Source organism: Polyergus mexicanus, unplaced genomic scaffold (assembly GCF_030449975.1).
Source record: "Polyergus mexicanus isolate NDT 795.1 unplaced genomic scaffold, iyPolMexi1.0 SCAF_5, whole genome shotgun sequence".
In the NCBI taxonomy this organism is placed as follows: Eukaryota; Metazoa; Arthropoda; class Insecta; order Hymenoptera; family Formicidae; genus Polyergus; species Polyergus mexicanus.
This window is the reverse complement of record NW_027223325.1, coordinates 4,161,254-4,177,552: the sequence shown is the minus strand read 5'-3', so window position 1 is coordinate 4,177,552 and position 16,299 is coordinate 4,161,254. Positions and strand designations below refer to the sequence as shown.

Sequence of the window (16,299 nt, the reverse complement as noted above, 5' to 3'; positions counted from 1 at the left end):
CATGTTAATGTTGACGTTGAAAAAAAAATTTGTTATCAAATTATATATAAATACAAATGTAGATCTTGACTACAATAAATTTTTTTACCCCAAATAATCTAAAATATAAAAATATAAAATAATATTTTTTTTAAATATCTCTGCAGAAAAGTGCTACATGGAATTATATCTTTAATATTTTAATATATAGTAAATTTTTTTTGAAAATAAACGCTTCGGCGACGATCTTGATCGAGAAATAATATAACATTTATTCACAATCTCTTCTTTCGTAATGTCGAAATCACGAAGAAGTATGAACAGATATAATAAGAGTGATTGTAAGAAAATAATTTTACATAATATGTGTACCATATATTATAAAGTATACGTGAAAGACGAGCCTGAGAGCAGCTATCCCGACGTTTCTCGTGTAAAATACTTATCGAATCTCGTTTAGTATCGCCATCTGGACACGATACATATGTATCTATATAGGGTGTCTCTTTTAACATTGATGATGTTTATAATATATGATAAAATAGAAAAAATAGCATGCGCAATTAATAAAATATACAATTAATTAAATTTATATATGGGATATATTTCTAATTTATAATTGTAATACGGACGGTGATTTTACCAGCAGTGTCAAAAAATGTGAATTCGTCTATGTAATTCTACGTAGTTTTTAAAATAAACTCAGATGGCGGTACTAAACAAGTTTCTCGGTAAGTATCAAAAGGCCAGAATAGCCACTCTTACCGTTAGTCTCTTTTCTTTTTGGAGAGTACACAATTAAGAATATTAAAATTTCCGTGCTCTTATTAAAATTACGTTCTGAAAGTTAATAAAAATCAAACACTAAAAATTTGATTGATTTTTTTATTTATAAGTGAGATTCCTAGATATTAAAATTTCCGTGCTCTTATCAAAGTTACGTTCTGAAAGATTAATAAAAACCAAACACTAAAAAATTGATAGATTTTTTTACTTATAAGTGATTAAAAATGAAACAACTACTTTCGAAAAATAAATTTTGCAAATGCAGAGAGATTAATAAAACTAAAATCTTCTTCTTTGTGTAAAAAAGATATTACATATAATTAAACATAGTTAAATGAATGTGTTAATACGATATTATAATTTAACATCAATTCTAGCCATATACAGGGTGGACCATTTTAATGTATCCACTAAAATATCTTAAAATCTATAAGTTAAAGACAACAATGTTTTAGACAAAAGTTGTATGATTCAGAGGGGGACATATGATAAAAATATGGATTCAATTATGGAATCAATTAGTAGAAAGAAAAAAACAAATAATCGTTTAAAAAAATATATTGTAAATAATTACTTACTTTTTCTTAAAAATAATAATTTATTTTTATACCAATCGATTTGCCTCATTATTCTGTACATAAAGGTATTACGGTAAGATTATCGAAAATTAAATATCTTACGAGATATTTTATTTTTTATATCAAAATATGTCAGATTAAAATATAAAATAACTCCGAAAAGTACTTAATGAAAAAATACTTTATTATAGTGTCTTGAAAAGCTTTCGAGATAAGCTACAAGAATATGCAATAAAAAAATGGGGGATTCTATTTAAGAAAACATCGATCACATTGACTTGATCTTGAAAAGATCACTCAAGGTCAAGTCTATATTTTCATCATGTGTCCTCCTCTGAATCATACAACTTTTGTCTAAAATATTTTTGTCCTAAGCTTATAGATTTGAAGATATTTCAGTGGATACATTAAAATGGCCTACCCTGTATGTTGAAATTCATTACGACAGTTTGCGCGTGCATATAAAAAACGGCTTTGAATGAAGTACAAAAAATAACGATAGAAAAAGATTGTAATTTAATGTGCTAGATTTTATTTCATTACGACATATATCTCACAAAGCAAACTGGCAATAATATACTAAAGTTAAATATATAATTTTAACATTTTAAAATTAAAAAAAAAGGAAAAAAGGAGAGAGAGAGAGAGAGAGAAAATAACGTCTGCATAAATATACTTACTAGCCTAATAATATAATATACATTTAATATGGTAAACGATAAATTATCAAGATGATATTATTTTGTTCTATTTAAAATATGAAAATGTGCAAGAGACAACGATATATGTCTGAGATACTTTCCTCTCTCTTTTTGCTCAGTACTCTCGAATACCAGGGTCAAAAATTATTTCTCAGCTGGTTATAGGGAGAAAGCCAGATCAATAAATTTTAGCCGCTGTTCTCAAACGATTATGTCTTTTCCTTAAAGAGCGACTGTTTCAAAACTAATGAGTCGAATATAAAGGAGCTATCATCTTATTTATCGCGTTACGTTTTGTCATATCGCATTTAATTAACGTGTTGAAATCTAGAATTACATATATTATACTTAACTCGGAATTTCTGTTCGGGAATTCCTCGCATTTACGCAACATGTTGGTATATAAATTAAGTTTAATTGAAGCGCAGTATTGCGCATCTACCTACCTAAACAATACCGATACGAAAAGGAAGCTTCGTAATGTTAGAAATTAATGTTATTACATAGAGAAGCTTTCAACTATTTTCGCAATAATAGAACTGCCTGTTTGACTATGCTGCGATAAATTACGCGAAAAGTCAATTTCTATTGCGACATTTATAGAAGGCTTTATAGAACGCTTGATACAACACGGATATATTTAATATCAATTTTATATTCTTGGGATTAAAATAGTAAATCTAAAAGGGAATATTTACTTGGGGAAAAACAAATTATAATTTCCACGTTCGCCAAAAAAGCTATCCCGCACCTTTTCACTCCTCTTTTACGATCTTCTCCGTCTCTCATCTCTCTGCACACAAGCCTGTCTTTTCTGCTTCTTTTTTTTTCTCTCTCTCTCTCTCTATCATTTGTACCTGTCTGTGCGCACTGATCTAGAACACGAGCGGTAAAAGAACCTTCAAGTACATCTCATAAATGATAGTAAAGAAAAGAAAACGATAAATTGCACGCATCCGTGTGCCGTGTGAGCATTTTTATGAAAAATCGCAAAGACTCTGCACGCGGTTGAAATCAACCATCTGAAACGTGAATTAGAATTTATCAGCCCCAAGTATTTTCGAAAATGTGAGAGATGCGTTTGAAGAACCGTTCTCTTATCGCACGTGTGGCATTATGCAATAATATTAGATATATTGAGGAATATATTGGGAAGCATGTAAATAATTATCTTTAATAGCCTTGTACTTTTTATCCAGAAAAATCCAGGAATAATGTTTTTTGATTTTCAATAGCCTTGTGCTTCTTAATTAGATCAAGCAAATCGTTTTTGCGACATTTAAACCATCAGGTATTTACTGTGAAATTTTCCAACAATTCTCTTTTACCCACAATCGTTTAATGTTAAGTAACAGAGATCGATAAATTCAATTAATAGCATTATCGCAACTCGAGTGCTCTACGAAATAGCAACGTATAGTAATTAATTTCCGAGGAACATTATACTATATATACATATTATGCAGTAACGTACGATGTATCTGTACACGATGAATCGAAGGCAAAGCAACGAAGAAAGGAAACATGTAGAAAGAAGCTATTTTACGTAGGATAATAGAGAAATCAATTTACATGGATTGTAGAAATAGTTAGAAATGCATATTCAGCAAGTATAATATTTGTATATTAGTCTTTCAAATATACAATATGTATTCTCTAGTGAAATATCCAGTATAAATATCTCTCATGTAGAGATACCACGTAGCACGATCCCTATCTAGAAAAGGCATGTTATGTCGATACTCGAAGTGTATCGTTGCCTCTTTTCCGTGATGCTGATCAATTGTCTCGCTTGTGCGCTGCGATTTGCTTTATTCGCGATTTGTGTTATTTGCAACTGTCAAATCATGAGAATTTTAACACTTTGACAATTTGTGAAAGAAAAATTTGAAGTTAGGAAAGAAAAGTTAAAGAAATTGAAAAATGTCCATAAATAAAAGCACGCGCGCATCGCACGTCTGTGTGTTGTTCTAATATTATACATATACAGGGTGGTCCACGTAACGGTCGCCACGATTTTTAAGGCACTTACAATAATCTGACGTAAAAAAGTTTCAAACAAAAGTTGTGTGGCTTCAAGGGGGTCATAAGATGGTGACAATTATTTGACCTTGGAAAATTATTTGAAGGTCATGTAAAGGTCAACTTTAAAATCTTAAATAGAAACCCCCATTTTTTATTTAGTATTCTTGTAGCTGACATCTAGAGCTTTCCAAAACACTATAATGAAGTATTTTTTTATTAAGTACTTTTTGAGTTATTTTATATTTTAATCTGACATATTTTGATATAAAAAATAAAATGTTTCGTAAAATATTCAGTTTTCGATAATTTTACCGTAATACTTCTATGTACGGAATAATAAGACAAATTAATTAGTGCCAAAAAAAACAAATAATTGTTTAAAAAGATACATTGTAAATAATTTTTTTAAAAACAATTTTTTTTTATACTAATTGATTTGTCTCATTATTTTGTATATAGAAGTATTACGGTAAGATTATCAAAAACTAAATATTTTACGAGATATTTAATTTTTTATATCAAAATATGTCAGATTAAAATATAAAATAACTCAAAAAGTACTTAATAAAAAAATACTTTATTAATACTTTATTTTGGAAAGCTCTCGATGTCAGTTACAAGAATACTAAATAAAAAATGGGGGTTTCCGTTTAAGATTTTAAAGTTGACCTTCACATGACCTTCAAATGATTTTCCAAGGTCAAATCATTGTCACCATCTTATGGCACCCTTGAAGCCACACAACTTTTCTTTGAAACTTTTTTACGTCAGATTATTGTAAGTGCCTTAAAAATCGTGGCGACCGTTACGAGGACCACCCTGTATATAAAGAATGAACTACTTTAATCGATCTGTGCAAAATAATTTAAAAATTAAATATTAAATTTGATAAAAATAAAAATAAAATCAAAAGGAATATTTTATGATTAACATGAATTTATTCTAGATTTGTTTATTCTATGATCTTTGACGAATATGAATTTTGACATGTGTGTGTAATATCTTCTTTTTGAAATAACTGATTTATGATGTATTTATGATATGTATTATATGGTATATTATGTATTTATGATATACACATATCTAAAAACATATTAATGTAGACATATACGATATTACTGTACGTACATTTGACTGTTACATTTTTTGTAGAATCTAGTTTGACGAGTTAATTTTGATAACAAACTACACGATTGGTAATGAGAATAAACGATGTTGCAATTTATGGTATTTGTTTAAGCATTATTATCAAATTATTATCAAATTAATCTGAAACATGCATTTATTGACGCAACTAAGACCTGATTTCCATACCGTATTAGCATGAATGAGCATGACAAACGAGGCACGATTGATGTTCAAAATGCTTACAATTTATCTCCCATTCCTCTCGATCAGCTTGATTTGCTTGTGTAACATTATACCGAATGAAGAATTCTTCATTTCTCGGATTGTCGTTGCAAATAAATAATAATGGCATACCATCAGCACGTGATACAATAAAAGCAAATCGAAACGAATAATGAAAAAAGACTAATTTTATTATTTTGGATAGAACAAAAATCAATATCTCTTTCTCTTATGAGAAATAAGATCAATTCTTGAATATGATGCAGGAAATCGAGATTCTTCCTCTCAGAGAAATATTTTATACGCGAAAAGCAAGTTTACCTCAAGGCAACTTTAAAGCATTAAAAGCGATGCCGTGGTTTTAAAGCGACTATGCCATTTCTAAACTTCCGTCGCTTTTGAAACAAAGTACGATAAACCTTTCAGCAACATGAAACATCTCAGATTTTCTCTTTATCAGAGATATTGGCAATTATTATTTAATATATTTGCGGTTATAATTCTTTTTAAACTACGTACGGTTTTACCATATCTTTTTTCAGAAATATTTTTCTTCGCTTAATCGTAATTTGTCGTAAATTCGTTTATTTTTTAATCTATAAATACGTTATCATTATATCGAATATATGGAACTAGTCTCATCATTGAATCACATTAGCGTGTCGTAAATAATTATAATTGATGAATTCACAGAACCCTCCAGGACAGGCTTAATCGTAGAGATGGCCAAGTATGCTTCACTTGAACAATAAATTAATTATATCAAGGATTATCGTAAAGGAGTTGAACCTTGACGGAATCGGTAAGACATTACGCAAGCATTAACTTACGGAAAGAGAACAAATGATCCGGTGTTCTGCGATAAATTTATACCGAGAGCAACTTTTCACGATACTATAAATACTATTAGGAAATAGAGACATTTATATATATAATAAAAATTATTTTAAATAATGTTATAAAAACTTTTTTTATTGTGACATATCTTTTTATCTTCCAATATTTTGTACAATATTAGTTCATCAAAAATTTAAACAATTCGAACATAACGAAATATTTTCATTGTAGAAAATCGAAAATAACTAAATTGTACATTGTATTATAAAATAGAGATGTTTAAATTGTGTTTAAACTTTACATATCTATACGATTTTTTTTACACCGATTTTATTTGCATAAAAAAACGGCCTAATATAAATACGTTTCGTAGATTTTTTTTTTTTTTTTTTTTACGATACTTTTCTCTCAAATAAATTCGCTAATTGTATCGCGCGTGCGCGTGTACCATATAAAATGCCTATCTTTAGTTCGAACAGCTTATTGTGTATTTAATGTTTATATTAGTTTTCACGAGTTTCTATGAAGTTGAATTGGATTGGTCTATCGCAATCACTTTATCACGCGATTTATTATCCGCCTCCATTCGTCACGCGGTGCATGCAATATACCTATGTGCATAAAAACATGCACTGACCCTCTTAAAGCAAATCGCTACTTTTCTAGAAATCGTGTAATGCACATTCTATTTGCACTCACACGATTATATCGAAAGTCTGTATAATCGAACAATTTATTTTTAAATTCTATTTTGACATTTTATTATTTTCGTAGAATGCAATTAATGTACAGTGAAAAAAAAAAAAAAATGATAAAACGCTCGAAATATATTTGTATCGAGAAAAATTCGATACAGAAAAAAAATGATGATATATTAAAAGCGGATTTGCTTTCCCCATCGAACGCATAGCGGCCAAAGTCTTTCGCCGTTGAACGAATAGCAGAAAGAAAGAAATTAGTAATTTACCCTTAATTATTTTTCACTCTTTACTTTTTTTTTTTTTTTTTTTTTTAATCATGATATTCAGTAATTTTTTAAATTGTCATTGTAGATTATATTATCGACTCCTGATAAATATTATGGAAGATATTTCAAATTTCCGGAAATATTTATAATACAAAATATTTAATATAAAAATTACTCAGATAAAGATATTAAAAATTGTTTAAAAAAAAATTGAGATGCTACTTGAATGAAATCGATATTGTGATTGATGAGACGCAATTAAAAATTTATTAGAGAAGCTTATAAACAAGAATTTGATAAATGTTCAATAAGTAAATAAAACTTTTAACATATACACGTATATACAATATAATAGCATATCGTTACGTTACTATTTTGACTAAAAATACTTATTTTCAAAGTGCACATTTTATTCAAAAAAAAAAAATATATATTATTTTCAATAAATAAAGACTTACGAGAAAATGCAAATTAATATTCGCAACATGTTTTGCGGAAATTATCTAATACACCGACAAATGTTCCGCGTCAGAAAGTCAGATTATATCCTTTACTATTCCAGAAAAAGGCACGCTTGTATGCGACAACACGATATCTATATCAAATGCGCACTCATGTTAGATGCTTTATACGGTATTTTACAGCGCGCGTACATCTCACACGGCACATATGTACGTAAATACGTAAGCATGAATGATATATTGCACATAACAAATGTTTCATAGAGACTGTGTTGTGTTGCGGTATTGTAATTTATACACTATAAACTCCCATGCGCGTATGAGAGACATCATTTTCACACTTCAAATAACAAAGCTCTCGATTAAATTAGATTATTTCGCGAAATCTTCATGGTATATTTTGCGAGGCATTAATTGGTAGCAATACAATGTCAGCCGAGCTGATAAGATCGGCTAGCAATGTTGCCGGGGATTCCATCGGGATTAGAGCGATCCTTGAATTTCTTGACTTTTTTGCGTTATCGCGATAAAGCTCATTAACATTCTAGTAGCTTCTTTTATTATCAGTATTTAGAATATGTTTCGTAAAATTTAATCGAGTTTAAATTCAACGAAACTTCGTGAAATTCCATGATTAGTAACAAGCATGCGAATTGTTTTCATTAAATTACGAGATAAGCTCGGTATGTTCTAATTTCTGGTCGAGCAACGTTGAACTCGTGTTGTCACGCATATTATGACTAAGAAAATGAAATTACTTTATTTTTTTGTTTAACAAATCAGATCTCGGCAGATTAAACTTGGAAACTGTTAAAATAAGTGTATAGAATTTCGTTTTTTTTTTTTTTTGCGGATTTATTAAATAGCGCATGTTTTGTAAAATATTTTATCTAATGATACAAAATATTTTTGTTAAATAAAAGAAAGAATTGATGATAAGTCATAAAAGATATATGCAATTATGTTGCCGCCATTTTTATTATAGCTGAAAGCTCTACTTAGAATTTCATTTCTCGTAATAACTGTCGCGTGTTAAATATAATTGCGTTACCGCGAAAAATGCTGATTCATTAACTATAATATATTTAGAAAAGATTTATTTATATATATATATATTAAACACTAAATAAGTGCTAGTTATTTACTAATAAATAAATTTGTATTTTTATAATTAATTATGTCAAATGTAAAAAACAAAGAATATATACAGCCAGCCTCAATAACGTGAACGCGGATAATTAGTTTTCTCTAATTTTATGTAATTTTAGTTTCATCGATTATGCAATTATTTGTATCGATTGTATAATTACACGATAATAAGTATTAACGTAAACTGCAATATTTTATTCTTTATTATTCTATAATTTGCATTTTAATGAAAAGCGAATTTATAAGAGTTAAAGATATGTATATAAATTTTTTTTTTTTAATTCTAATAAAATTACGGCCAAATTTATTTGGCACAAAAGAAGCGATATATCGAAAAATGCAATTATAATGAATATTAAATAAAAATGAATATAATGCAAGAAACGCTTATCCGGGTTTCAGATTTTGGTGGCATTTATATTTTGCGATAAGGCAGCTTTATACAAGAAAAAAAAAAGTGTTCTTCTCAAAGAAATTTTTATTAACGTATGTTGCCAATCTCAAATGACAATTTTAATCTTCATAAAATTATAACGGCATTCGTTGTATGCATTCGTTTATCAGAGAACTGTCACTAGTGATGAATCTAACAACTATACGTCTGACACGTACTCCGCGTAAAAGTTTATTATATAACGTTCACATTAATGATCTTTCACGCTCTTTGCATAAAGAGCGCGTATAAATTATATCTTAAAGTCTTAAAGTGAAAAGTTTCTTACAGCTATTCCTCCTAATTCATTCATTTGACCGCGAGGAGAAGTATTTAAGGCGTAAATTATTCATTACATTAAGAATCACAAAAGTAAGGATCTTGTTACGTTAGATTAAATCGACTTTACACTCAATTGAAACAGATCAGAATGTCGTCAGAATAAGACTTGAAGGTCTGGAACACTTTTGTATTCCGACTTGATTTTCTAGCCTCTACCCATCCGACGCCATTATGATGACGGTGATCGACGGAACCTCTTTGGCAATCTTGGACGTCAATTTGTTATGGGGTTAAGACACCCCATTGTTGCTGATTGTAAGGCTGATAATGTAAAAGAACGATAACCGATGGAGCTGCTTAACTTCTTGACGAGAGACAAAGAAAATATTCTCTCGTTTCATTAATATTGTTAAATAAAAAAAATAAAAAAAAATACAATTTAAACAATACAAACTTTCGTCGGATATTTTTCTTTCTTATCTATACATTTCTCTACCCTTTTTTTTAAATGAATCAATGAATTCTGTGAAATATTTGAATTATATTTATTTACACACGTGGTACGATAAATTTGAAATGTTTGTACCCCATTCCCGTTATTATAAATATATATACATATATTATTTATTTAATTTATCTATTAATTTTTATTACACACGCAGATGTATTTATTTATAAATAAATTTATTTATAATAAATTTATTTATAAATAAATAACAACAAATATTACTTTTATTTACATAATAAATATAAATGCAATTTTTGATTTATTAAAAAAAGATATAGCATGTGTATATATTTTTAAAATTTGTTATGATTAATTTTAATTTTCCTACAGTTTAATTTTTAATTTGAATTATAGAAAATATAATAATTCTTAATTTTTTAATTTTAATTGATCCTAATAGTCCTAAACCCTACTTTACTCGCTAAACCAGCGGAAATTCGCGATTATTGAAATTTGGGGGAGAAATTTGTCCTAACCGCGTGCCCTACTCACGTGCCCTACTCGCGTATATTATTCGCGCGTCTTACCTTTCGTTGATCCTGGCCATATTCATTGTGGCTACATCTAGCCAGAAATATAGCTTCCTCTATCAGAAGGCAATGAAGGAGAGAGATTCCTTCCGTTGCCGGCTAATTATTATCGCCGGTGCATGAACGTAATTTTACGCTCGTTTAGGACATTACGGCCGTTTGTCATGCATTGTTTTATAACACACTTTACTTTAATTAATATAATGCCAAATTATCAATCAAAATTAATTGATTGAATTCTTATAATAATATCAAAGTTAATTGATTGAATTCTTATATAATAATATAATATTATTTATAATAATATATAATTTATATTAAAATAAAATTAATAAAACATTTATATTTTATATACTTTAATATATCGATAATTTGGCTTTATATCAATTAAAACTTTAATTGTTATGATACTAATATATAGATGAATGGGCTATTAGAAAAATTAGAATAAAATCGACAATATGAAAATAAGTTTCTACTACATTTTATACAGTTAATAAAATTAGTAGTGCCTTCTTCATTAAGCAAATTAAATAAAATTTATCAATTGAACAAAATATTTTATGTTCTTCTCAAATTTTCATTTTATTCTATATCTTAAATTGTACCTAAAATATATTTTATTGCATATTGAAAAAATTTATTAAAAGTTATTTTATTTAATCTAGCCCATCCATTTTGAGGCAACGGATCCATCTACAATCTACAATCTATATTTGCATCTACAATTTACAAATCTATCCGAATCCGTTATCTCAAAATAAAATTAAGTTCATCACTCACCGGCTCACTGACGCGCAACAGCGGAGTTGTTGGTCTTGAGTTGGTCTGTAACATACAAATATAAAGTCCAAATTATAGCAGCGTGCAAAATATAATTAATATTTCGTGCGGGATATTTTATATCCGATACGTACAATAGAAGCTTTATATAAATATGGAATAATTTTATAAATTATAAAAAGCCTTTCTTTCAAATATTGTAGAAACTTTCATAGGATTTATGTAAAAGTCTCTTTTTAATTTTCTCTTATTTAATTCATTCAAATAAAAAGACCGAATTAATGCGCGTACGCGATTTTTAACAATCGATATACAAATAATAAATACTCACCCTAGGGTTGCTCCGCCGATGCAGGATGCCTCTCCCAGGCCTCCTCCTCCTCTCAGAATGTTAAGAGATCGCTACGTTGATCTTGTAACATACAGATAGAAGATGCAAATTGTAGTAACATTCAAACTAATTAATATTTCAAAAATTTTATTATACGCATTGAATTTAATATTCGATATATATAATAATAAGCAAATTAATTTTATAAGCTTTGAAAAAAAAAAAAAATTTACAGCTATAGCTTTTAAATAAAAATCTTTCTCTTTTTAATTCTTTCTTGTTTAAATCATAAATAAAAAATCAAATTACGCGATTAATTGTTCAAATTAAATTATACGCAATTAATAAATAATTAATATAAAAATAAGAAATTACTTACCAGAGGGTTGTTCCATCGGTGCCCGATATGCCTCTCCTAGGCCTCCTTCTCCTCTCAGGGTTGATTCATACGCGCGATGCTTTATAAACGGCATTACCGCACTTTTATTAAAAAATCTTACTTCCGCACTGAAATCAGCGATTTTTCATTTTAAAATCTGATTTTTTTTTTTTTTATTTAAAAAAATTTGATTCTCTATTTTAAAATAACTTTTTAAAATCTGACACGATGAAACAATTTGGACAGCGGCATTGTTTTTTTGTGGCCAAAGATTTATAAAGAATACCCACTCTGATTAGAGTTACTCGACAACATTTTTTTTCTCCGCCTACGTAATTAAAGTAAGGGTCTTTTATATCGCGTTGAATTTTACTCAGAATTTTAAGTATGAAGCCAGAAATGCGAGAAAGTCTATCTTTCTCGGGAGATATGTATTATTTATGCGACATACGTGAAATTATGATTTTTGAAACGCGGGAGTCTATTTTATTTATTGTCCATTTTACTTTCTATAGCTTTAACCATGTCATTTCGATTCGGAAGGATCGAGAGACTATTGAGGAAATTAGGAAGGGACAATATGTTTATTTTGATAAATAACATAAATATTAAACAATTTATAAATTACTTACATATAGCATATTGTTGGCGTGTCCATTGCCCTCAAACTTTCTTTCCCCTCTCTTACTCTCATCTGCTATTTTTCTATAGTACTCATATTCATTCGCGAAAACAGGATTAATTATGATTGAGTCGTGTATACAACGATCGCGAGACTTTGCACGGCGCTTTTGATCGCGGAACAATCAAATTTTATTGTCGCGATATAGTTTTATGTCGTTTAATAAAAGCTAGTTAATTGTAATAATTAAAATAATAGCAATTATCCGTCGATAATAATCGCGATCGCGTTTAGAAAAGGAATTTGACAAAATACGAAGCGTTTCACGCTATCACTTTACTGCTCGAGTGTCGTCGTGCGAATGATAACAAGACCGACGCGTATAAACATTATAGCGCGCTATTGTTTACGCCGCCGAGATCGAATACCATATTATTGAAAATTTAGTGCCGAAATATTTTACATACCATGACGTATATACAAGCGGAATATGAAATTACAACAAGTGTATTTAGTAGTATTTTAAATTATAAAATATATATTTAATAAACGATTAATATATCACGGAGCTTATCGTTATGTCAATTACTCGGATCTGCGATTCGACTATTTTATTGCGCGTTCTTAATCCGGATTATATTTAAATCGACGAAAAGTTAAACGATCGAGCATCGGACGAAATATAATTAAACTTTAAATATTTTTAAAGAAATAATTATTGCTTATAAAAGGAGAGAAAATGATCGCTACCAAACAATAATTTACAATTTTGATTCCTGTCACTCTGATTTTTGATTATATTGTATATGTATACATCGCGAGAAATACGACGCCTTGAGATTTATCGTTGCGATATAATTACGTATTATTTAAGGTGTGTAAAAAATAATTGATTATTAATGTCATCAAATTATTTCCCAATACTTGTCGCGATCGCGTTTAGGAAAGAAATTTTACGGAGCGTCTCGCTCTGCTATTTCACTACTCGAGTATTACCGTTCAAATAATAACATATGGAAAAGGAATTTCTGAGCATCTCGCCCCACTACAGTTCTATTCAAGTGTCTTCGTATAAATGATAACAAGGCTGTGATACGTACACAATGTTTACATTGCGTCAAGGCCAATGTTTACGCCGCCGAGGCCAAATAACATATCGGATATTGTACAAATTCGCTGCCGAAATATTTTACGTAATATAAAATATATATGCGAAATTTAATAAGAAATTTATTAATTATAAATTAATTAAATTATATAAATATTTTAAATTATAGATCAATTATTTATTAAACGATTAATGTATCACAGAGCTTATAGTCATATTAATTATTCGATTTTGCGATTCGATCGTTTTATAGTACATTCTTAATCCAAATTATATCTAGATCGTCGAAAAGTCAAATGCTATAGCAGTAGACGAAATATATTTGATTCTATATGTGCTGTTAAAGAAATAATTATTGTCCGTAAAAATCGCGCAACGAAACGATAATTTATAAATAATTAAGTGAAGAATAGCGAGCTAATTAAGAGCTTGGCGCGGTTAATAATGCGCGAATTAATTTATATATATATATTTCTTGTTTATTTTGATAATATACATTTCGGTCCTAATCATTTGAACATATATAAAAATTAATTCGCGCATTATTAACCGCACCAGTCTCTTAATTAGCCCGCTATTCTTTACTCGTTAGTTATTTAATATCAGAGCCTTTCATTTCATATTTGATAATTTATAATTTGGTTTTTTATTACTTTAATTCTGATGTGATTAAGTGAATAAATTACACAAAATATGTAATTCGAGACCTATCGTTGTGATATATATTGTATATATACAAAAATATTAAATTTTATATGCAAGTATATATATTTTAAATTAATTTTCAATATTTTGAAGATAAATTTTTTTTGCTATTCAGCCTTCTTATTTAGAATTCTGGGTATCCCACGAGATATAAAAGAAGCTTTTAATATTCTTACGCTCCAATCAATATTGCAAGAGATATCGCGATTTTTCAGTCATTTTTGTCTATTATCATTTATAAAAACTAAATGGTGCATTTTATAATATTTTATATATAACACACACACACACACACACACACACACACACACACACACATATATATAATATTTTAATAATATACTATAAGCAGCTCTCATTAAAATGTCCACTTTTAAAAAGGCGTGTTAAATCAATACTCAGAAATTAGTCTGATATTTGTCTGATATATAAATTTGTCTGAATACTCAGACAAATCAATTAGTATAAAAAGTTTTTAAGAAAGTATGTAATTATTTACAATGTATTTTTTTAAACAATTATTTATTTTTTTCATTACACTAATTGATTCGTCTCATTATTCTGTACATAAAAGTATTACGGTAAGATTATCGAAAACTAAATATTTTACGAGATATTTTAATTTTTATATCAAAATATGTCAGATTAAAATATAAAATAACTCAAAAAGTACTTAATGAAAAAATACTTTATTATAGTGTTTTGGAAAGCTCTCGATGTCAGCTATAATAATACTAAATAAAAAATGGAGGTTTTCGTTTAAGATTTCAAAGTTGACCTTTACATGACCTTCAAATGATTTTCCAAGGTCAAATCATTGTCACCATCTTATGGCCCCCTTGAAGCCACACAACTTTTGTCTGAAACATTTTTCTCTTCCGGGTTTGGTTTTTGAGATATTCGACTGGATGTATTAAAATGGGCCATCCAATATATGTTCTAACCACATTGCTTTTGTGCTTTTTATAAATATTGAGTAATCCCTTTTTAATTAGCTTAATGACGCGTTTTTCTGATTAATAAGTGTACTTTTAATATAATGATCAAAGAACAAACTAATTATTTTATGGTCAATTATGTGTGTCATGTCACGATAGTATATATAGGTATACATATGCGTATGTGTGTGCGCACGCGCGCGACTGCGTGTGTCTAAATTTTATATATGTATAGCAGTAGTTTATGCGCGCCACAGCAACACTTCTACAAACGTACAACGGTTAATATACAATGCCAACATCTAGCAATGAAAGACCGAGATGGAAATCGTAGGAAGGATGATAATTAGCGGTAGAAAAGGAGAGCGCCTCCGCGTGTTGAGAAACTTGATGTAATTTTCCATGCTAAATTACAATACGAAGAAAATGCAATTTATTAACGAGCGCATATGGTGAATAAAGTAAATGCGCTAGAGAATAGTGAAGAATACGGAATCTTAGGAAAATTTATTCGATAATAATTCTCGTCGCGTTAACATGGTTAAAAGTAAATGACAAAATTAAATTATGCACAAAATTTTAGTCTTCTCTTCATTCTTATTAAGCGTTATATTTTTCCATTTCTACGTAAAATATCCCTTCCCACTTTAATAAGATGTACATAATCGTATCGACATTGAAGCCTATATTCGGTTGCTAGCATCGATGTATTGCCTCGTGTTGTATAAATTAGATGTATAAATGTCATAATATCGTAAATATCTGCAGAAAATGCAGCTTCTCTGGTATCTCTCTTTCTCTTTCCGGATTATGAAGAAAACATTAAGATTAATATTCAACTTTGCCA

General features: G+C 28.8%; 1 protein-coding gene across 3 annotated transcripts in view; it reads right to left on the bottom strand.

Annotated features, from left to right (window-relative positions):
• The window catches only part of LOC138933137 (achaete-scute homolog 2), a 157,293-nt gene extending 144,381 nt beyond the window's left edge, over window positions 1-12,912 (bottom strand). For all 3 annotated transcript variants that reach the window (XM_070295656.1, XM_070295660.1, XM_070295661.1), the window contains exons 1-4: window positions 12,712-12,912; window positions 12,080-12,207; window positions 11,701-11,781; window positions 11,370-11,414 (exon numbers count right to left, since the gene is read on the bottom strand). The gene's annotated coding sequence lies outside the window, so the exon portion shown is untranslated. The remainder of the gene's footprint in view (window positions 1-11,369; window positions 11,415-11,700; window positions 11,782-12,079; window positions 12,208-12,711) is intronic.
• Window positions 12,913-16,299: the final 3,387 nt, after the last annotated feature.